The sequence below is a fragment of the Anser cygnoides genome, chromosome 1 (assembly GCF_040182565.1).
Source record: "Anser cygnoides isolate HZ-2024a breed goose chromosome 1, Taihu_goose_T2T_genome, whole genome shotgun sequence".
Classification (NCBI taxonomy): domain Eukaryota; kingdom Metazoa; phylum Chordata; class Aves; order Anseriformes; family Anatidae; genus Anser; species Anser cygnoides.
Window position 1 is genome coordinate 108,248,946 of NC_089873.1, and position 22,176 is coordinate 108,271,121.

Genomic DNA, 22,176 nt, shown 5'->3' on the forward strand with positions numbered 1-22,176 from the left:
CTTCCCTCAGTCTCCTTTGCTCTGGGCTGAACGAATCAAGGGACCCCAGCTGCTCCTCATATGTCTACCCCTCTGGAACTTTCACCATCTTCTTTCACCCTTGGACACTCTTTGTATGTCCTTTTTATACTGTGGTGCCCCAAACTGCGCATAGTACTCAAGCTGAGGCCGCACCAGTGGAGACTATAGTGGGACAATGATTTCCCTCAGCCAGCTAGCAATCCTGTGCCTGATGCACTTTGGGGTATGGTTGGCCCTTCTGGCTGCCAGGACATGCTGCTGACTCATACTCAACTTCCTGTTGACCAAAACCCCCAGATCCCTTTCTGTGGGGCTGCTCTCCAGCTTCTTGTCCTACAGTCTATGTACAACCAGGGTTGCCAAGTCCCAGGTGCAGAATCCGGCACGTCCTCTTGTTAAACTTCATTTTTTGGTGATTGCCCAGCTCTCTGGTTTGTCTTTTATTTCCTCAAGGCATCTCTACCTTCAAGGGAATCAACAGCTCCACCCAATTTAGTATCATCTGCAACTTTACTTAGTATACATTCAAGTCCAGCATCCAAGTCATTTATGAAAACACTGAAGAGAACTGGCCCTAAAATGAAGCCTTGAAGAACTCCATTGTGATTGGTCACCAGCCTGGTGTAACCCCATTTACTATAACCTTATGAGCCTGACCTAACAGCCAATTGTTCGTCCATCGTGTTACGTTTTACGTCTAGCTGTATGCTGGAAATTTTGTCCAGAAGGATAATGTGAGAAACAGTATCAAAAGCTTCACTGAAATCCAAAAAGACTACACGAACTGGCTTCCCTTAGTCAACTAGGTGGGTGACCTTGTCATAATAGGAAATTAGATTTGTTAAGGAGGAGCTCCCGCTCATGAACCTGTGTTGGCTGTGACCAATAACTATATTGTAATTCAGGTGTTTTTCAATAACTCCCAGAATAATTTTTCTCCATAATTTTACCAGGTACTGAAGTGAGACTGGTTCTTCTTTTGCTGTTGGCATATTTTAAAAATATATTTATTAAATATATTTAATACATTAAAACATATATGTTGTCCCCCAGAGTACTGGGCAGCTTCCACTCTAATTGAGCTTTGGCCACACAAAATTTCTCCCTACAAAGGCAAACAGAATCCCTATAGTCCTCCCACGCCGACCGACCTCAGTTACAGTCACCAGATACTTTCTTTTTCCACTTAAGTTCTAAAAGATCCCTGCTCAGCCAAGCCAACCTTCTGCCCCACCTGCTTGACTTGTGGCAGTTTGGAATTGCCTGATCCTGTACTCTTAAGAGGTGGCACTTAAAAAGTGACCAGCACTGATGGACCCCCAAACCTTCAAAAGCAGTTTCCCAGGAGACCTTACTAACTAGTTCCCTGGGCAGCATGAAGTCTGCTCTCCTTATATCCAGGATTGAAGTTTGGGTGGCAGTTTTCCTCCTGTCACCAAACATTGGAACTTGACTACTTCATGGTGAATATGGCCAGGATGGCCACCAATTGCCACTTTTCCCACGAGATCCTCTCTGTTCACAAGCAACAGATCTAGGAGGGCACCTTTCCTCGTATCTGTACCAAGAAGTTATCATTAGCGTGGTTTAGGAATTTCCTGCACCTGTTTGTATCAACTGTGTGATATTCCCAGTTCACATCCGGCAAGTTGAAGTCTCCCATCAGGACAATGGTGGCTGACCTTGAGGTATCTCTTAGTTCCTTAAATAATTACTCACTGGTGTCATCATCCTGGCCAGGTGGTCTATAGACAACTCCCACAATGACATCTCCTTCATTTGCTTTTCCCTCAATCCTTGCCCAGAGGCCCCCAACCATGTCATTGCCAACTGTAAAGTCCAGGTCCTCCATTACATACAGTGCCACTCCCCCACCTCACTTGCCCTGGCTATCCCTTCTGAAGAGCCTATAACTGTCAGTCATAACAAGCCAGTCACAGGACTCCTTTCTCCAGGTTTTTCTTATGCCAGTAATGTAGCTCTGGGACTAAGCCAAGGCTTCTAGCTCCTCTTGCTTTTTCCTTATGCTGTATGCATTGGTGTAGAAACATTTCAAATGTGCTTCATTGCACCAGCAATTTACGGAGCAGACTGAAGGACCTCATTAGCATGCAGTCCCTCTCATTTTGTTATGCTGTCTCATGGCTTATCACCAGCGGGCCTGGTTTTATCCTTTTCACCCTTCAAATCTAGTTTAAAGCTCTGTAGATCAGCCCTTCTAAATCCTGTGCAAAAATTCTTTTCTCCCTCTAAGAAAGGTCCATGTCATCAGGAGCCAGTAGTCCTGGTGTCACATAGACCTTCCCATGACCAAGAAATCAAATACACTGCTGGTAGCATCAGCCTCATATTAATCAGCTGGGTCTACCTGTTCCTTTCCATATTGTTCCCTGCTACTGGAAGAATAGAGAAATGTGTTACCTGTGCACCTGATCCTTTAACCAATCGTCTCAATGAAGTTCTTGGACTTCTCCACTACTTCATCACTGCCAATATGAAAAATCATTAATGGATAATAATCAGAGGGCCACACCACCCAAGTGTCTTTGCTAGTCATGTATCTTACCTGGTCCCCAGGGAGGCAGAAGATTTCCTTGAGGGTTGGGTCCAGACAGCATATTGGGCCCTCTGTTCCCCTCAGAAGGGAGTCACCCTGAGAAGGGAGTCCCCTATGACAACAACCCTTCTTTTTTTCTTGATGGAGGTGATTGTGATACGAGAGGTGGGCTGACTTACCCTAGGCATCCCCTCCAACCTGGATGGACCTTCATCCACATAATTCTTTGCCTGACCATCAAGTTCCAGAGCCTCATACCTGTTTTGTAAGGGCACCCAGGAAGGTGAGATAGGCACAGAAAGGGTTCACCTGCCATCCCAAGCAGAAACATGCTTCCATTCCCCCCTCTCTTAGGTCCCCACCTACTGCCTGTTGGCAAGGGCATAGAGGATCCTCCATTTCTTGTGTTGTGGCTGGCCAATGTGCCTGCCCCAGGGATGGTAAAGTATGATTCCACCAGTGAATCTTCTCCAACTCCCTGATACTCCTCAGCCTGCCCACCTCCTCCCAAAGCTCTGCCACCAGGCTGAGCAGTTCTTCAAGCTAGGCACACCTCCCACAGGTGAACCCACTGTTTCTGTCAGACGCTGACAGAAAACTCAGGCATACCCTGCAGCCTCAGATCTGGGTGGCCACTGCTCCCTTGGGAGCTCTATCTGGGTAGCATCATTTCCTGTGGCTGGAGAGGCAGTAAGTGATGCAGAGGACTTGGCTTTCTTCTGGGTGGACACCATGGTGGAACTTCTCACAAGCAGATTACAACTGACATTGGAAACAGCAGTGACAGCACCCTGCTATGCCACGTCCTGGCCGCTCACACTCCCTGATGGCTGCATTTGCACGTCCGGGGGTGGAAGATGCTGCTCCTGGACCTGCACAAGCCTCGTTGGCTGCTCTTATGAGAGCTGCTGGTGGTGGCTCCCTCTGCTCTCTGGTATTACCTTGATGCAGGTACCCCCCTGCCTGCTGTGATCCCCCACACTGCTGCAGAACACAACCTGGAGACCATCGCCTCAGCAGTGGTAGTGTCAGTGGGTATTTACCTTAGCTCAACAACTGAAAGAGTTAGATGTCTATTTAATGTTAAGTACACAGACTCACTTTCCTCATTATGAATGTGGCAATCCAAATGTCATTTTTTTTCTTTTGTATGAGAGTTTGTAAAGTCCTTCTAATTAAAAACCAGTTTATATCCAATGGGCTTCTAATACCTATTGCTATACTACTTCTTATGCTCAGAAGTTTTTGTTTTCCTTCTTTGAAGGAAATGTATGTCCTTAATATTTTATGGATAGAGTAGAAAAAGCATTAGTAATTGAAAGTGACAGTATCAGGGGTACAAGAAATGCTGCTTGTCCTGATAATTACTGGTCCATATACTACGGATATAACAAGATGTGTTGAAGGGATTGAATATTCTGACAACTGAAAAGGAAAGCAACTTATTTGCTCTCAGCTCATTGTATTCTGGCAAATCATTTCGTATTTCACAGGCTCTGACAATGGTTACTGGGGCCAAAAATGTTACCATTAAGTGAGAAAAATGATTGTAAAGTCACTCTGTCATCTTCTTTTAAGTTTTATGAATAATCTGTGAAATCACAGATTTTTCTGAACTCTCAGATTAGATGAAATGTCTTACTCAGCTCTGAAATCTATTAACATTAACTTCATGAAAATCCAAAGCAAAGAAAAAAAAGAAAAAAAAGAAGAAGAACAAGAACAAGGAGAAGAAAGAAATGCCAGCAAGCATCTCAACTTGTGCACCAGATCTGTTCATGTTAACTTTGGTCTGATCCTTCATTGTAAAGCCTCTCACTGAAATGAGGATGCCAATTTCCTTGAGATTATTTCATTGACATAATTCACCCCATAGGTGCAATCTGCTTGTTTGTTTGTTTTTAATCAGATAAATATATTCAGAATAAGTAGGCACCCAGATCAGATTTTTAGATGGTGCAGACAGATGATCACATTATAACTGCTTTAGATAGGAGCTGTCATTCCTTATATAACATACAGAATCCAGTTTTAGTGACCACTGAAGTGAAAATATCATTCTGATCTTTACTTTTTTTACTTTACATCTTCTTTCACCCCTGAGAATATGCTTTGAAAAGTAGTACCAATTTTAAATAGGAATAATGTAACAAAATGACACGCACTGGTTTATAATGGTATGTGCTGAATGATCAGGGTTACAGATAAAAGTGCCACTTCAGGAAATCATAAACACCTTCCTCACCTGAGTTTTCATGCAATTGTTTAAAAAAACTATTTCCAAAACCTATTTCTCCTTTAACAATCTTAACAGACCTTATCACTGCATGTGATATCACCTGTGTTTAGAAGTTGTCTGTTCCAAGCAGTCATCTTCAGGGTTTTGTTGTTGTTAAAGGTATCCAGTCCTATGTCATGTAAATGTTCTGAGGTTACAACAATTAAAAACTTACCTACTTCCATTTATACTCAGAGATGTTAGAAATCTTCCTCACTTACCTCTTTGACAGGGAGAAATTCTTTTACACTCTTTGCAGACAATTAATGGTTAAGTTTGCATGGCTCTTTCAAGAGTGGAAGGAAATTTCTGATGGTGGCAAGTGACTGAAACTGTGACTGCAGCAGTGCAGTGTAGGAGAAAAGAGATAATGCCCTATCAAATCACTTTTGGTATTGGAGATTATAGGAACACCCAGGGCTGAACTTCCATTCAGCAGAAGTCATCCAAGAAAAAAGGATATAATGAGAGACTTCATCTTAGAGCACTATTCTTCTCAGCAAATAAAAGACTGAAATTTATCTAACAGACTGCTGCTTATTTCCTGGGAGATGTTTGAATTGACTTCAGAGATAAGTGACTTGTTATTACACTAGCAGAAGAGAACACAGAAAACGTTGAAACCAAGCCAGAATGAGAGTTAAAGGAGAAACATGTTAAAGGAAACCATAAACTTTATGTTCTCTTTCTCTGCCTCAAAATAAAGCAGTTGCTCCACACACCCCCCCCCCCGCCCCATCTTTGCATTTTATTAAAATAAACTTGATTTATTTTACTTAAAAATTCACTAAAGTTTTAAGTCAATCAGTAAGGAGTCCAAAGCAGAAAGCAGAGAGTGAATTCTCACCTGCAACAATCTGCATCTCAAAAGTGAGTCTTCTGTAAGTCTCTTGGTCTCTATCCATTAAGATACAAGGACATGACTGCTTGGTCTGACAGCACAAGGTGCTGAACAAAGAGGTGATTGTAAACTGAAGTAGTTTTGAAACTGTGTGAATCACCTATATGTGCATCACCTGTACATTATCATGAAAGAATATCACCAAGATAGCCACAGTAAAAATAAACTTCTCTGAAACCTGGGAATCAAGTATAGATATAGAGCAAATTGTATAAAATCTATACAAACCATTCCAACAATGCAAAAAAGTAAATAATAGAAATGTAAATAATAACAACAGCCAATTGTTTACAAACGTAAATAATAAATGTAATAACAACAACAAGGTTCCGTTGGCAAGGAAGGTTTTTTTTCCAGTTTTGGCCTAGGCCCAGTCTCTCATATTCTACCACGGTAATCCAAATGTTTACCCGACCACCATAGAGCTAATCTGTTTGCAGAGAGTGCTGATTAATTTCTTGAGGATGCTGTAGATTGGCTGGCCTGTTATAAGGAATCAGGGCCCCAGCTGCTAGTGGCAGTGTGAATTAGTAATGGGACTCATGACATGAGCTGGGATAAACCTCTCTCACAAAAGATGATAATAAAATTGCATGATAGCTATACTGAAGTGAACATATTACTTGCAGTCTCCCAAACCTAAAAAAACAGGGACACAAAGTGGTTAGTGTGGATTTTCTTCCAGTCTTCTCTCACAAGTTCACCACAAATGTGCCATGGAGTGAATTGCAGCAGACTTACAGAACAAATACATCTGTGGCAACTGACTCCTGCTTTGTCTGCTGGGACTTCCCACAGGGTTGGGATGCCCATAGGGTCCCTTTGGTTCCCACCCAGCTGTTTACCTTACCAAGTCTTATCTGCCTACCTTCTTCTTTAACGTGACAGGGACTGCACTGCAGTGTGATGACTTAACTTGCTGGGAACAGAAGGGGAGAGGGGAAAAAAGTGAGCAATGGACCCTGACCATGGGATATGAAATACAGACACCTAAATTGAGAGTTAACTGTTGAGAAGGTGTTACTATAAAGTATGATATAGCCGCCTAAAGGAACCTGAAAGTGGCTAACAGGGCAAGTAAATCAGCAGAGCACTGGACTAAATACCCCAGGAAATTTCTTCCACTCTTATTATTATGAAAACAAGATAACTTCACTTTGGCATTTCTGCAGGTAACTGCATTTTTTTGTGGGGGTGGTAGTAATTTTTTTTCCAAAACATTTTTTTACAGGTTTCATTCTGTAAGGGTTTACAATCCCTCATGATTAACATTTCTTTTAGTACTACTTTTTAAATAAATTGAATGCTGTAAATAGCATTCTTAAATGCATTTGCATATCATCTGTAGAAGTAAATTAAATAAATATTTCAGAGTGTCATAAAAAGAGCATGTTTTCAGTTAAGGAGAAATAATCTATGGATTTTCTATTACTATTATTATTATGGTATTCTTGCCCAGTCCAAGAGACTGTTCAGCAAAAGTAAAAGCTCAGACACATTTTTAGTCTCTGCCTGTTACCAAGTAGAGATGTACTGAGCTATGCTGTCATAATTCATAGAAATAACTGTTCAGGAAGAATGTTGATACCTAGTTATTTCTGCTTCCATTGTTTTATTTGCTTTACACTGCTTAATAATCCTTGTCATGTTATTTTTCATTATTTATAAATGTGATAGAGCAAGCAACATATTTTACTCTATGGGGCCCAGCTTTCACATAGAACAGTAAACTGGGGCAGAGGGGAATAGATCATGCACATCTACAAAACCAAAAACTGTAGCAAATTTGGACTGCTTATGTTTCATTCTTGTCTCTTGGTTCTATTTTTATTTGAAGGATATGTTCATGCCATTCCATTTTCTTTCCTTGTTTCATCAGTTATTTTTTAAGATTATCTCATTTCTGGATTTTTCTTTTCTTTAAGAGTACTGTATCAAAATCAGATATCTAAGCTAATAGTTTCTGAAAGACAACAGCAGCCCCTTGCTGTATCCACTGGTCCATCTACAGTAGTGACTATCATGGTTCAAAGTAAAAGGACTGGAATAACCACTAAATTAAATAACATAATGTTATATTATTAAGCTATTGAGAAAATACTCATACAGCAATAGTGTGTCTGAATGCAAAGATGGTATATATTTTAAATGGAGAATTTGTATGAGTTTTCTTGTCTGAAAACTTGAGTAGAATGGAGTATTAAATACATAATGTATACATGTGTAGCCCAGACGTTCATGTATACCTATCATGTCAAATACGAAAAACTTCATAATGAATGTGAATACAAAAGTAGGTCACTCGTTTTGCTCATCTGAACTCCTTACACAACCTAGACTTTGTAAGAGGAATTCAGACTGAAAAATATTCGTTAAAAAAACTTGTAGATAAAATTTGGTATGTTTTTGAGTATATCAAAATCTACCAATGTTCTTCAGTATCAGGGAAGTTGTCTGCGTGTACATGTAACTGCTGTCAGATAACAGATCCTTCTGCTGTCCTATTCCCAGTACTGCTGTAGCTGAAGTATAGGACACAAATCTTGATTCTCTCAACTTTCAAAAAAATGGAAACCTGTTAATCCCCTTCACTTGGATGCATGTTTGGGAATGTATACTCTTCTGGAGCAAGAAACACAGAAATGGAAATATTCAATGCATTTGTTAGAAGTATGGTAGTAAAAACAATTGATAAAGTAAAACAATTATATATGAGTATAGTTAGCTGCTGGCTCTGAGTGGTTTACTTTGTGTGTTATTTTTTTGGTACTTTTGTACCACTCGTTCAAAAAGTGACATGTAATTACTTCCAGCAGAGCTGGATCAGAAGCAGAAGTATATAGAGCAAAAACAAGAGGAGGGAGTGCTGAACCCATCAGTTTGTTGAAAGGTAATAAAATCAAATCCAGAAAGAATTTATGGAATATACTGGAAAGAATAGAGGGGCTTTAGATATCAACTTCCATTAGCATGGGTTTGCATAGCAGGAACATCCACAGTACATGATACAGCATAGTCTTGTCATTTAGACTGATGCTGTGTCTTTCCCACTCAAATGTGGGAGTTAGATACATTTATAAAAATTAATCTAAATCTGCCTCACTGCATGGTTTAGCAAAAAGAATGGCTAAAGCCTCAGATCCTCTCTCACGTGTATTAGACTTGCCTGAATAGCTCAGTTTTAGCAACTGAAGCAAAGATCATTTTATATGAGAAGTAATCATGTTGCATTCAGAACACTGCTTATGCTGCAAGTTACCTCCAGAGATCTTGTAGTCCAAACCCCTGCTCCTGTTAAACTTCATATTTTACCCAGCTTTCTCTCTAATTTGTCTTTTATCCCCTCAAGGCCTCTCGACTTTTAGGTGAATCAACACCTCCACCCAATTTAGTATCATCTGCAACTTTACTTAGTATACATTCAAGTCCAGCATCCAAGTCATTCATGAAAACTGAGAAAATTGACCCTAAATATGGAGACCTAAATGGTCACCAGCCTGGTGTAACCCCATTTACTATAACCTTTTGAGCCTGACCCATCAGCCAATTGTTCATCTACTATGTTACATTTTTATCTAGCTGTATGCTGGAGATTTTGTCCAGAAGGATACTGTAAGAAAAGTATTGAAAGCTTCACTGAAATCCAAAAAGACTACACAGAATCACAGAATCATCTAGGTTGGAAGAGACCTCCAAGATCATCTAGTCCAACCTTTGACCTAACACTAACAAGTCCTCCACTAAACCATATCACTAAGCCAACTGGCTTCCCTTGGTCAACTAGGTGGGTGACCTTGTTATAAAAGGAAATTAGGTTAATTAAAGAGGACTTTCCCCAATTTTTGTGTTGACCAATGACCACAATGTAATTCAGGGTTTTTTCAGTAACTTCCAGAACAATCTTCTCCATAACTTTACCAGGTACTGAAGTGATACTGACAGGCTTGTAATTACCAGGGTCTTCTTTCTTACCCGTCTTGAACACTGGGACATTTGTCAGCTTCCGGTCAACTGGGACCTCTCCAGATTTCCAAGACCACTGAAAAATAATTGAGAGAGGTCTTGCAATAATATCAGCCAGTTCTCTGAGTACCCTGGATGAATCCCATTGGGCCCAATAGACTTACACGCATCCAGCTAGAGCAGCAAATACTACAATCAATATTTAACAATAATATCAGACTTCTGAGATTTTTCTTTAGTCTAAAACTTCTGGATTTTAAAGGGGCTAAATAGGTCAGCTGAACCATTTCAGTCTTATCTTTGGCCTTGCAAGTTCTCTAAAAAAATAAACTAAGTTTTGTATGCTCCCTGCATATATCATTCAGAATTAAAGTAAATGTATCGAACTTACTCAAATGATTTTTTTTCAGCCATTTGCTTTCAAAAGGAAAAAAAATATATATCATTTTTAATAAGTTTTTTGTAAATAATGTTTTGAAAAGATTAGAGAAAGATTAACCTATTGCATTTTTTTATCATCTTTTTGCTGTGATTATTTGTTATAATAATAATATTTGCATATGATTGCTAAAAAGACATAGTTTCATTGTTTTTTGACTAAAGGAATGAAACTTATGAATGAGAAGAACAGTAACTGATGAATAACAAATCTGTAGAATTGTTCATGAATGCAGGGCATTTCGCATGTAAAATTAAATATTCTTCTAGAGAACAGCAATTTCCTAAATATTCATGTTGAACAAAAATTTCTCTGCATGAGTGTTTGCTAGCAATGAATATTAAGGAGCAGGAACATGATCTGGAGAAACAGCTGTGCAGAACTGAAACAAATGTTCACTTAACCCTATTTTTGTAGTAGTTGTACAGCTCAATTTATAATGAATCTTTCACTCCTTACCACTTTGTCAAGAGGTACATATATATAGAGATCTCTTCCATTCCCTTTGCATAATTCTACCAGTAACTACCATAAGTCAATTTTTTACTTCTTTTACCACAACCACCACCAACACCACCACCACACCTTCTGTTGTTACACAAGACTTAGCAAGTCAGAAGGCAGATAATTTTGTTTCCATACTAGGCTGGAATGAGATTAAACATTTATAAGATCTAATGACTTCACTTTGTTGTCACAATCACTAAGGATAAAGGTCCTCAGTATATTATTGACGTTTTATGATATTGAAACACATTGTCATTTTCTTTGAGTTTGAATTTGTAAAGGTAAGTCAAACTCGATATTACAGATTGAGGGATGCATGCTATCAAGATTATGCATTATTTGCAAGGAACATGACCTTGCAAAAAACAAACAAACAACCAAAAAAACACAAAACAGACAGTGAATACATCAATTGCCCATACGGTCAATTTGAAGCAAATGGGAGAAGTAGATAATTGAAAGGATAATTGTCCTTTCTTACTAGTGAAATATTTGGTGGTCATGAACAAAACCAAGAAAAAATTCCAGAAGTATTTTTTATGATCTGTTGAGTTCTGTTAAATAACTTAAGTGTCCAAACATTTTGTAGGACTATCTGAAAGTATCTTAATGCTTCTGTCTTGGCCATCCAGTATAGAATTTAAGAAGAAAAAAAAAAAGGGGCGGTGGTGAGGGGGTGGGAGGTAAGGAGGAGGGAGGGGAGACAGAGGAGCATCTGCCATAACATCATCTTGATTCGATACATGACTGCATATATTTTTATCAGTAGGTTTTTGGACAAAACATAATCCTGGAGATAGATAATAAAGATTTTCAGCCAGCTTAAGTAAAAATAAATAAATAAATAATAAAATAAATATATACATATACTTTTAATCTGCAAGTAGTTTGATTTTCAGCAGTTTGAGTGATCATTAGAAATAACCACTTCACAGTCCGCATAAAATATGCTGGTTATGTCTGTAATTTCTAAAAATTCAAAAGTCCCTCCTGCTATTAATCTACTGCTACAATTATGGTCAAAGTAACTAGGAGAAAACTGATAAATTATAAAGATCAAACATGGTACTTTCAAGCTAGAACTAAGAAATGTTGTAGAGGGATGGTCCCTGCTGGATCTCTATCAGAGATTAATAGAGGACTGCAGTTTCCAAGGCTTCAGTTTAGCTGCTTCCTAAGTAGTCCAGTTACACAGGTGCACAAGCATACATTCACAGACACAGGCTTGCAAAGGTTATATAACATTTCACTGTTTTTGCACAGGTGATTATCTAGGATACGTATAAAAAGGAAAAAAATATAAATAAAATAGAAATCTTAAAAGGACTTGATTTGAAAAAAAAGGCAAAGCATAATGTGTCAGTACAATCCAAGTTATTGACAATAACCTTAATATTTTTCACTGACTTCAAATATGAACAACGAATTAAAAAATATTTATTGCAACAAAAGGAATCAATGAGTATCACTTCAGATTCTGAAGTGGTTAAAATTTTGGGGGAAAAATGATGCTTCTAATTTTTTTTTTCACTCAGTTTTGACATTGGAACTTGCTAAATTGTAAAGATACATTGTGGAATATGAAACATTTTTCACAAGTACTTCTTTTCATACCATTTATTTATGTAATATATATATAATATATATAATATATATAATATAGATAATTTGCTGAGAACGGTCAGTTTTCTTGACTGCAAAAGTCTATTTCACCTTGTAAATCTAAATTTATGTACACTAACAACTAATTTATTTCAAATAAATTAGAAAGGTAGAAAGGACGAAGAGAAGTTAGAAATACACTGCCAAATGAAAGAAGAGTGAAAAGTCTTTTTTTCTATATGATATCTTCCCCTTTTATGAATAACTTTTAACACTATTCTTTCTCTACTTTTTGTTAAAATAGTATTGAATGATATAATACAATTGCTTTTCAATCACATTTCAGTGTTACTATTTCAGATTGTCCCCTGTACATAAAACTTGTAATTATTTCTTTCATATTTTTACTTGCAGCAGATTCCATTAAAATTATAATGGTCTTTGATTGTATGAAAGAACATTTGTATTTCACAGTTTGAGTAGCTGTGAGAATTTTCTGTACTTTACCAAATTACTTTTTCATGGTCCCGGATGGATAAGCCAAAATTTTCAAATAACTATTTTATACTGTGTTATTGCAGAAATTCATTTAAGAAAACCAAACTTATTACAATACAAGAGGATTTCCTAAGATTCTCTTAGTGTACATTTAAAATTAGGTCTTAGAATCGAGGGTTATGTTAGATTACTTTTCAGAATATGCAGATCAAAGCCATCCAGAAACAGAGTGACCCTATTAAGAATGAAAATGATGAAATATTTGGTTTACTGCTTCACTCCTAAAAATACTGAGAAACTCTGTTAAGCTGCTCCGAATACAGATTTAATAATGTTTTTAAACAGTATACTTTCAGCCAGGAGACTGCTGCTAGTTTCTGTCAAAACAAAAATTAGACAAAAAATCCATAAAAAAGTGTCCGTGATATTCTTTAACAAAAATAAATATAATATTCATTATAGAAAATGTTAACTGTATATATATATGTAAAACAGATAGGAAATACTGTGCCTTAAAGATAAATCAATATTGTTATTTAACTGGAACTCTGATTTTCAGCACAACCTAGCAGTATTAGACTTTTGAAAGGATAAGCTTTGATCTTACAAACTCCCTGTGGTATCTGATCTAATCTGTACTTTCCTTTAGCTACACACAGCCTCATTAAAATACTGCTAGTGAGGATTTGGAAAAAAAAAAAAAAGTGATGGAGAGGGTAGAAAACCAACTAAAATAGACAAGTTGGATGGCTCATTTCCAAGATTTTGTATACGTGTTCTGACATTTTTAACTTCTTTTTGTAATTCACTGTGAAGAGTCAACCAACAAAAAGAAAATTTACTTTCTCCTTGATTAGAAGGTGTTTGCATTAAATTATTTTAAGCACAGAATAAAAAGGTACTTTGTACCAAGCCACAAGCTCTAAACAAAACATTTTCTGGAAATAAATAAATAAATAAAAATAAAAAGCAGCATGAAATGAAAGAGAAGAGCTTGATCTATTTAATTATGCCTAAGGGTGACAAGTCACCCTACAGACTGAATGATTGTTTACAAATGGATTTTGACAGGTAATTTCACTGAATACTCCACCCACATTTTAAATGTATTGGTCCAGTCCTACTGCCAATGAAATCAACTGGCAGTTTGCAACTGATTAGCATGGGAGTGTGGTTCACATGCTTCTGAAAGCAGTGAAATGCAGGCAGATCTGGGGTCATTTGAAGTTACTGACCATCACAGACAAGCTGTGTGGATTACAGTCCTGGCTTTTGCCTGCTCATCTCTGGCTGATATGGAACTCACAACGGATTTGGGAACACTGCTTAAGCCTGTCCATGTGAATTAGATTTCTAGACTGCAAGAAAAATGAAGGAAAAATAAATAAAACACAAAAAAGCCACAGGAAATCTGTTGAAGGTGTATCCATATAGCAGCTGCAATATAGGAAATGCAGACTGCAGGACAAAATATATTAAAAATCAGAGGAAGAAAACACATCCTATAGCTACCCTTTCCTGGCCCCCAGGCTGTGACATACGTGCCTCCTTGTCACCTACTTTCAAGAATGGTTTATTGGACTTTTATCCTTCCAGTCCTGTCCTGATAGAGGACAGTTATACTGAATTACACAGTGTGGTAGGAAGGAATTGGTCTCTCTTTCTGTCACAAGGGAGACCTTGATTCTCAGCAGCAAACACACTAATCCTCACACATCCTCCCACAGTATGTGGAACAGTAATTTAAACATTTACAGCTGTATTGCTATTACTTGCTATCCCATCTTCATCAATGTAAGAACTGGGCCACAGTTTTTGGTCTGAAATGCAGCTGTTATCCAGAAAGCCTGAAAAGAAAAAAATATATATATATATCAATTTAAAAAGGCTAGAACTTTATTAAAAAGGATAAAATATTCTGTATCTTTACAAAAATGTTAATATTTTCTTTTAAGTACTCTAATTAACAATAAAACACATTCTGCACTCATTGCCCAACCACAATTCTATTGGGCTCTATATTTAGTGGCTCTTAAATTACATCTGTAATCAAAATACACAGAAAATGCGAATAAGATTAAAAATGTCAGCATTTGCTTGAAGTGGAAGAAAATGTAATGTGCATTTAAAATTACATTTTTTTTTTTTAATGAAGCTGTTTGTTTTATTAGAAAATATCTTGCAGGTCTATTGAGACAGGTCTCTGATTTCCACAAGTTTGGCCCTAGACCCTGCGTTGTGGTTTAACCCCAGTGGGCAGCTGAGCCCCATACTGACTCTCACTCATTCCCCCTCAATGGGAATGGGGAGAGAATCTGAAAGGTGAAAGAAAAATCACAGGCATGACACAGTTTAATAGGTAAAGTCAAAGCTGTGTGTGCAAGCAAAACAAAGTGAGGAAGTTTTTGACTACTTCCCAACGGCAGGCTGGTATCCAACCATTTCCAGGAAAGCACAGTTTATCACGTATAATGGTTACCTAGCAAGACAAGCGCCATCACACAGAGTCTCCCCTTCCTCCTTGTTCCCTCAACTTTTATTGCTGAGCACAACATCACTTGGTGTGGGGCATGCTTTTGGCCAGCCTGGGCCAGATGTCCTGGCTCTGTTCCCTCCAAGCTCCTTTTGCACCCTCCAGCCTGCCCTCTGGCAGGCTAGCATGAGGAGCTGAAATGTCCTTGTCTGTGTGAGCACTGCTCAGCAACAGCTAAGCATCCACGTGTTATCAGCATTATTCTCATCCTAAATCAAAAACACGGTACCATACCAGCTACTAGGAAGAAAATTAACTCTGTCCAAACCAAAACCAGGACAGCCCATCTCAAGATTCAAGAACAAATACTGATTTACTTGTTTCTAAAGGATTTGCATTTTTTAACAACCGTAAAAGTCTGTTGCCTTCTCTATCCTATGCAAATTTTCAGGGAGAATACTATGGTTTATCTACTAGGCATGTATTGTAAGACTACTGCTGTCTATGGAATTTGATCCTCAGATGAAATTTTAAAAGCATAAGATAGAATACATTAATTCACCATTTCCACTTCTTAATAGCTTTTTGTGCTGGTTTACTGTAGAACTACGTTGACACCAATATCCCACCCTGCCACTTGATGTCATGCAGTGAAATCTTGCAATGCTCAATAACACACAATAATGCTGTGCTCAAAAATGATTAATTTTAAAAAATCTAGGCATAGTTGAAGGAGTTAACAGAGGAAAAACGTCTTCCCACCTGTACCAGGACATGCATTACTGTGTGATAAAATCATAACTTTGGGTATATTCTAAGTATTTTTTTTGTTTAGTCTTCTATTTCTTTTTGTATCTTATAAATAACACAGCATTAATCATTTATAATCATTAATAGTCATTAATAACATTAATCACTGAACATAATCCTATTTTTTCCGCTAAGTCAAAAACCCTGAAATCATATACAAAACTCAGTGAAATTGATGGAAATTCTCTCATGAACAAAAAGCAACTCAAATTGCTATCTGACAACAACTTTTCTCTGGCGCTAAACAAGTATTGTGACTTTTCCCTCTTACTCTCTAAAGCAACAGGGTGAAATAGAAATATCAATGCCTTTTAGTTCTGCAGATAACATACTGCTCTAACTTAAGTATTTAGGGATTTTATTCAATGCAGGTGACATTTTGATATCTAATTAAATTGTTCTTTAGAGAAAGAACATCATAAAGGCTGGCTTCAAAAGACCACGAACCTTATTAGTTAAGTACTTGCTCTTTAAAAAGTGCATATTTTATGACACAAAAGCATTGGGAAGTACATGAATTTCTGGTATGAATTTGCCAAACTGTTCAAAAGGCTGCAGACAATAGCTCACACTCTATATCTCGTTTGTTTTCAGAGTGTATTAGTTCAGAACAAATAGCCATCAGAGCAATGTCATTTTCGTGATTAAATATTTTTTTCTATTTAATGATACTGTATAGTATCTTCACCTCATTACATTTTCTTTTTATATTCTTTTCTGGTATATAAGAGAATCCCATTAAGTCTGTTTAAATAATCTATAAAATCTAGCAGAATGTTGATTTTCCATTTACTCACCCAGGAGAGTTCAGGCCACAGAAAAGCTTTATTTGCTCAAAATCTGTCCAAAGGGAAAGTATTGAGTTCAGAGAGATATGAAAGATGAGGCACTAAGAGGAAGGTTAAAGTATTGTCCTAATTCTTTGGCCTTCCACCTCTCAGAGTAGCTTTTGTTAAACATACAATCCAAATAAAAAATGTTATTTTTATTTTCATTATTATTATTTATCCTGTGATACAGATAAAGCAATCATAAAACTTCTGAAAAAGTTAAGAAGTCTTATGGTTTCAGACTTATCGGAGGCTTCAGAAAAAAACAGAGCTCAGTATTTACTTTCTGTACCCTCTGAACTTTTTTTCTCTTTGAAAGTCTACACATTTTTAATAGGGAATGAACCACTTTTTACATGCAGAGTTTTTTCTTTCTCTATTCATGTGACAGATTCTTGTGGGGCATCTGAGACACTTTGTTTCTGCTATAGCACCCACTTGTTAATTGGGGGGGCAGAGGGGAATTCTCCTTTTCTTGCTTTCTCCACACTCAATCCGACATGGTAAAATACAGGTTGATCTCATATTTTAGATCCAAAGAAAATAGAAATCTATCGATAATTTCAGATTCTTGATTTAAATGCAGATTTAGACCTAGGGTTTATTTTGTTGTATAAACCCATCACAAAGATAAAGAATACTCTATGAGAGTTACTGCTTAATTAATGTTAAAAGATGGAAACCTTAGTGGGAATAGAATCTTAACACTGCAAGAATACTGAAAATGTTATTGAAATTTGTTTTCAAATTAAAAATTATTGAATGCAACAATATGATATAATTTTTAAACTCCCATATAAACTGGATTTTGTTTCCATGTTTCGTATCCTGAAAGGAAGTCTGAAAGGCAGAATTTCTTTACATTCTTCCTCTCAACTTTCACTCTAAAGTTTTCATTTCTGTTTTAAAGTAGAAACTGCTATAAAATTTATAAACTTTTAATTAAATGAGTTTGCTTGTTTTTATTCCTGTTATTTTTTCCTAATTTCAGCTGCACAGGAGTTATAAGGAATCTTTTATTTTGCAGCATTATCATCAGCACTGCAACATGTCAATTATGAATAGAAATAATGTATTCCTCCCATCTCAAAGGTCATCTTCTATGGATAGTTTACACTTCCATAAAACCAACCCACTGAAGTCCAAATGTTTCTGAAGTCTTCACATTATCTGTAGTGGCCTTTGCTTTCTTTTCAAAGACTATTATTTTAGGTGTCTTCTGACTTGTATCAGATTTTTTTTTTCTTAAAAAAAAAAAAAAGTAGCTCCTGATTGAGCAATAATAGATCAGAACAATCTTCCTTCATTTTCTGATGTGATGATCGTAATGCAGCATATCTGTATCAATGTCTTCTTCATTCAGTTTAATCTCCGAATGTTACTGTTTGATACAACTATCTAGACAGCTCTTCTCTTCTACATTTTTGCAACTAACCTATTGTTTAACCCTTCTCATTTTCTTCTGCAAGTCTGCTTATTTTTCAGGAATTCAATCCATTTCTCTAATTTAGCAAGTGTGTGCTGATTGTAGATCCTATCTTCCAAAACAACTGTGATCTGCAGATGAAAACCCCAACGTTACAAACTGAGGTTTAGGAACTTGCTAGAACCTTAGATTATTAATATAAAATGGAATAAATTACTTCTATGGAAAAAAATATATATATTTCCTGGGGAGGTGATATACTAAAAAAGTGGACATCAAGATTCACCTTTCCTCTAGATTGCATGTGTGCAATGGCACTGCTAGTGAAATATCTTACAACATATGTAAATCACAGTCAGTTGCTAATATGGGGGGGGGGGGAGGAGGGGGGAAGAGCAATTTGTCACAGAGATTCAATTATTTATATATTTTATTTTTTCCCAAAATCAGAAGGAAAATTGCAGCTTCCTCCCAAGCCCCTAAATCTGCAAAGTTCACCTTCAGTAATGCCACCCAAGTTTTGTCTTCTGATAGCATATTTTGGACCTGCGCTACATTTTTTACACAATCTTTTGACTTTGCAGGCATTACATATTGGGGTGTCATCTGCGCCACCTGAATTAACCACATGGGTCACACAAAGTATTGATATGACTGTTAGCTGTTTTTTTTAGCATTACCCTTTCAAAAGCTATTGGAAATGAATATACAGAGAGTAAAGTTTACCTGATATATCTAAAATAAAAGTTATTTTCCAAATCAGAATGAAAAATTTCACTTCATATATCACCATAATTTTAAAAAGCTTATTCTGTTAATAAAATCTCTTCTTTCTACTTTTCTAACTCAGACACACTAACTCCAAACTAGTGAGTAAATTAAGAGTCTCATCTAATTATTGATCTTGTATCCGTGAAGAGATATTATCTACATTTTTCAATCAAACTTCAACAAGGAATTCAATATAAGGGACAATCTTAAATTATTACACCACTGAATACGATGCAACTGAAGGTTATTTTTCAAAGTGTATGTCAGAATGAGTGTGAAAATCTTTCCAAAGTCTCTGTCTACTTATATCACCTCAACCCTTCTAGTTAGAAAGTTACAAGAACAAAACAAAACAAACAAACAAAAAAACTTAAAACCAATTATTTCTGTCCTCTATATGGTAGGAGAACGGTGGGCACAAAAGTTTTTATTCTCTTTAGAAATTGAAAAGCAGTGTATAGGAATCATAAGAACAGACGTACAGGATCAAAGGTCTAATCCCATGGTCATACATACTCAAAGAAGCATGTAAGCAAAAGAAAGAATTTAGCACAGTAAGGTGTATATTCAGGCACCCTGAGGTTTAGGCACTCCTAAATCAGGTGTATTACCTTTGTATTTAATAACCTTTAATGGGCTGTACTTTCATGCATTTGTCTATTTTAAAAGGAATACCTACTTTCATCATTGGTTCATTAAATAGTCTTCATCATACTTGGATGGCAGTATCAAAAAAGCAATGCAATGCAATACTTAACAGTCTAATTCTCAGATATTGTTACTTGGGAGAACATGGTTTTATACTCCAATTAGCATTATGTAATCAACAGAAAAATAAAAAATGAAAGATGTAGGAATTCTGTCATAAAGTAAGACTTGCACTTAAGTTCAACAGATTTCAAATATAAATGCTAGTGCTAAAACAAGAACAGTATCATTTTATTTTAAGAATCATAGATATCCACAAATCCTCAAAAAAAAAAGTCTCAAGACCTCAAATCAAATATTGGCTCATTCATCTTGTTTGACTCCTTCTGCCCCCTTAATTATATTTTGGAGGTATTCCCTCCAAGTGCCATTTCTCTTCACATCTTCTGCTATCTCCATCTGGAGTTTGTTACTAGGATATGCTCCACTTCTCCCAGGCTTGAGATTTCACTATAAGGGATCACTCACATTCATTACAACATGGTATTTGCAGCATTTACCTTCAACTCAAGATACACATCAGTTCCCACAGCCTCCTGCACTTTGGGTACTTGCAAAGCCCTACAATTTAAAGAGGTATTAGATTTCTTCCCTGAGGTATAATTTTAAAATAAATGAATAAACATTATCCTGCTGTATGATGTATCAGTAGTTAGAACATGGCTCTATGATCAGGAGTCAATGCTGGGTTGTTTGCTGAAAAGTATATCTGTCTGCTGGGGCTTGCAGTCATTATATTGGACACATGACTGTCCTATGGGCAGTTTTCAAAGAAATTCTACACCAACAACATACGAATTGGCCAATTATATACTTTCCTCGTAGATTTCCCACCCTCATTTCCCACCAGTTAAGTCACAGTTCACACTGCCTACAGACTTCTTGAGAGAAAACCTATTACTTATGACTACAAAGCTCCAATGTAAAACACAGTGCATTTTGTCAATATGCAATTTTTCTTCTATACATCAAAAGCATAAGATAACAGATTACGTGCACTACAGATTATGTTCCATGACTGAAAGAAGAGAATTGCTCTTGACTGGGGACTACAGAGTTAGAATCACACAAAGTCAAGGACATTCCACTGGAAGTGTCTTGACACTAATGTTGTTTATCCTTTAACTCAGAGAAGCTTTCTATATTTTAAGTGAGGAAATAAAGACTCCAGGGACACAACTGTGCCATATCATATCAGAATGAAAGAATTTTTATTCTGTCTGGCCAAAAATCCGTTTTTAGAGTAACGAGTGCTCTGTGGAAGGTGCTACAAAATGGCCTTCAGCAAAGCAGAGTTACTCAGGAAATGATAGATCAAACTCCAAGGTACCTGAACATAAAATGAAGGAATACTCCCTACAAAAGTAGAATGTAAGAAATATTCTGCTGCCTCAGAAGCATGGGCTATCTATTTCATCCCTTCAGCTGGCATTAGCAGATGACATTAGGAATACACAGAGCATGGAAAACTGGTCAGCTTCTGCTGTCTATCCTCCTCATACTTCTCTGGCAGACATAATTGCATTAGGGTTTTTAGAGAGTATGTTGCTGCCTAGTACTATTAGCATTCATTCTGGACCTGCTGTCCAGGAATTTGCCTAGTTCCTTGACCTGCTGATGCTGTCACCCCACAAAAAATTCCTGTGACAGCAAGTCCCACAAGTTTACTGTCTACTGTGAAAACTACTTTATCTGTCTCAAATCAATTTTACTAGTTTTATTAAGTGCTTCCTAGCTCTAATGTTGTGGGCATTGAAAGTAAAATTCCATGTTCAGTTTATATGCTGCCTTGTGACTTTGCAAACTCACTTCCACAGCAACTCTGTTTCTTCACTAATGTTTTGTATGGAAACTTTTCAATGTTGTTTTATTTTGCAAAGTCAGCTGCATTAGGTCTACTGGATTCCCTTTGCCTACGTGTTTATTTACCGTGTCTGCTCTGACTTTAGCATGCTAAGTCAGTTTTTACCTTTACTGGAGTCATAATGTCCTTTTCCCAACAGACCTTGTTTCTGCATGTTCTCAGTTTTCTTAATTCATATGACAGACTGTGACATCTTACCTATAAAGAAGACATGCTCCCTGGTCCGTAGTTCCCAGGAACTTCTCTAAAACTCAGGAGTGGTGAGATATGCACTCACACAGCCTCTTTAGCCTAGAGTGGAGAAACAGCGTTACATCGATTGCTAACAAGTAGAGCTGAGACAAGTATCAGCTGAAGAGACTCCACAAGTGTTAATAATCTGAGTGATGTTGAAGCCTCTGAGAACTTGGCATCACAACCACTAGTTTACAAAGACTGCTTATCAGGAGAAATGGTTGGACACATGTTAACTGTTGTCTAGAACATGAAAACAGAGAGCAAACATCTGTAAAATATCAGCTGGCCTCC

The 22,176-nt window shown here is 37.0% G+C and overlaps 1 protein-coding gene and 1 long non-coding RNA gene across 8 annotated transcripts in view; both read right to left on the reverse strand.

Moving 5' to 3' along the window:
• The window catches only part of LOC125179745 (uncharacterized), a 142,996-nt gene that overhangs the window by 50,779 nt on the left and 70,041 nt on the right, over positions 1–22,176 (reverse strand). The gene's annotated exons all lie outside the window — the stretch shown is intronic.
• Positions 12,350–21,975, reverse strand: LOC106036990 (uncharacterized). The gene is made up of 4 exons (XR_001207765.3): positions 21,847–21,975; positions 20,285–20,345; positions 16,847–16,889; positions 12,350–14,613 (listed from the first exon to the last, which is right to left on the reverse strand). It is a non-coding gene; the product is annotated as an uncharacterized lncRNA (long non-coding RNA).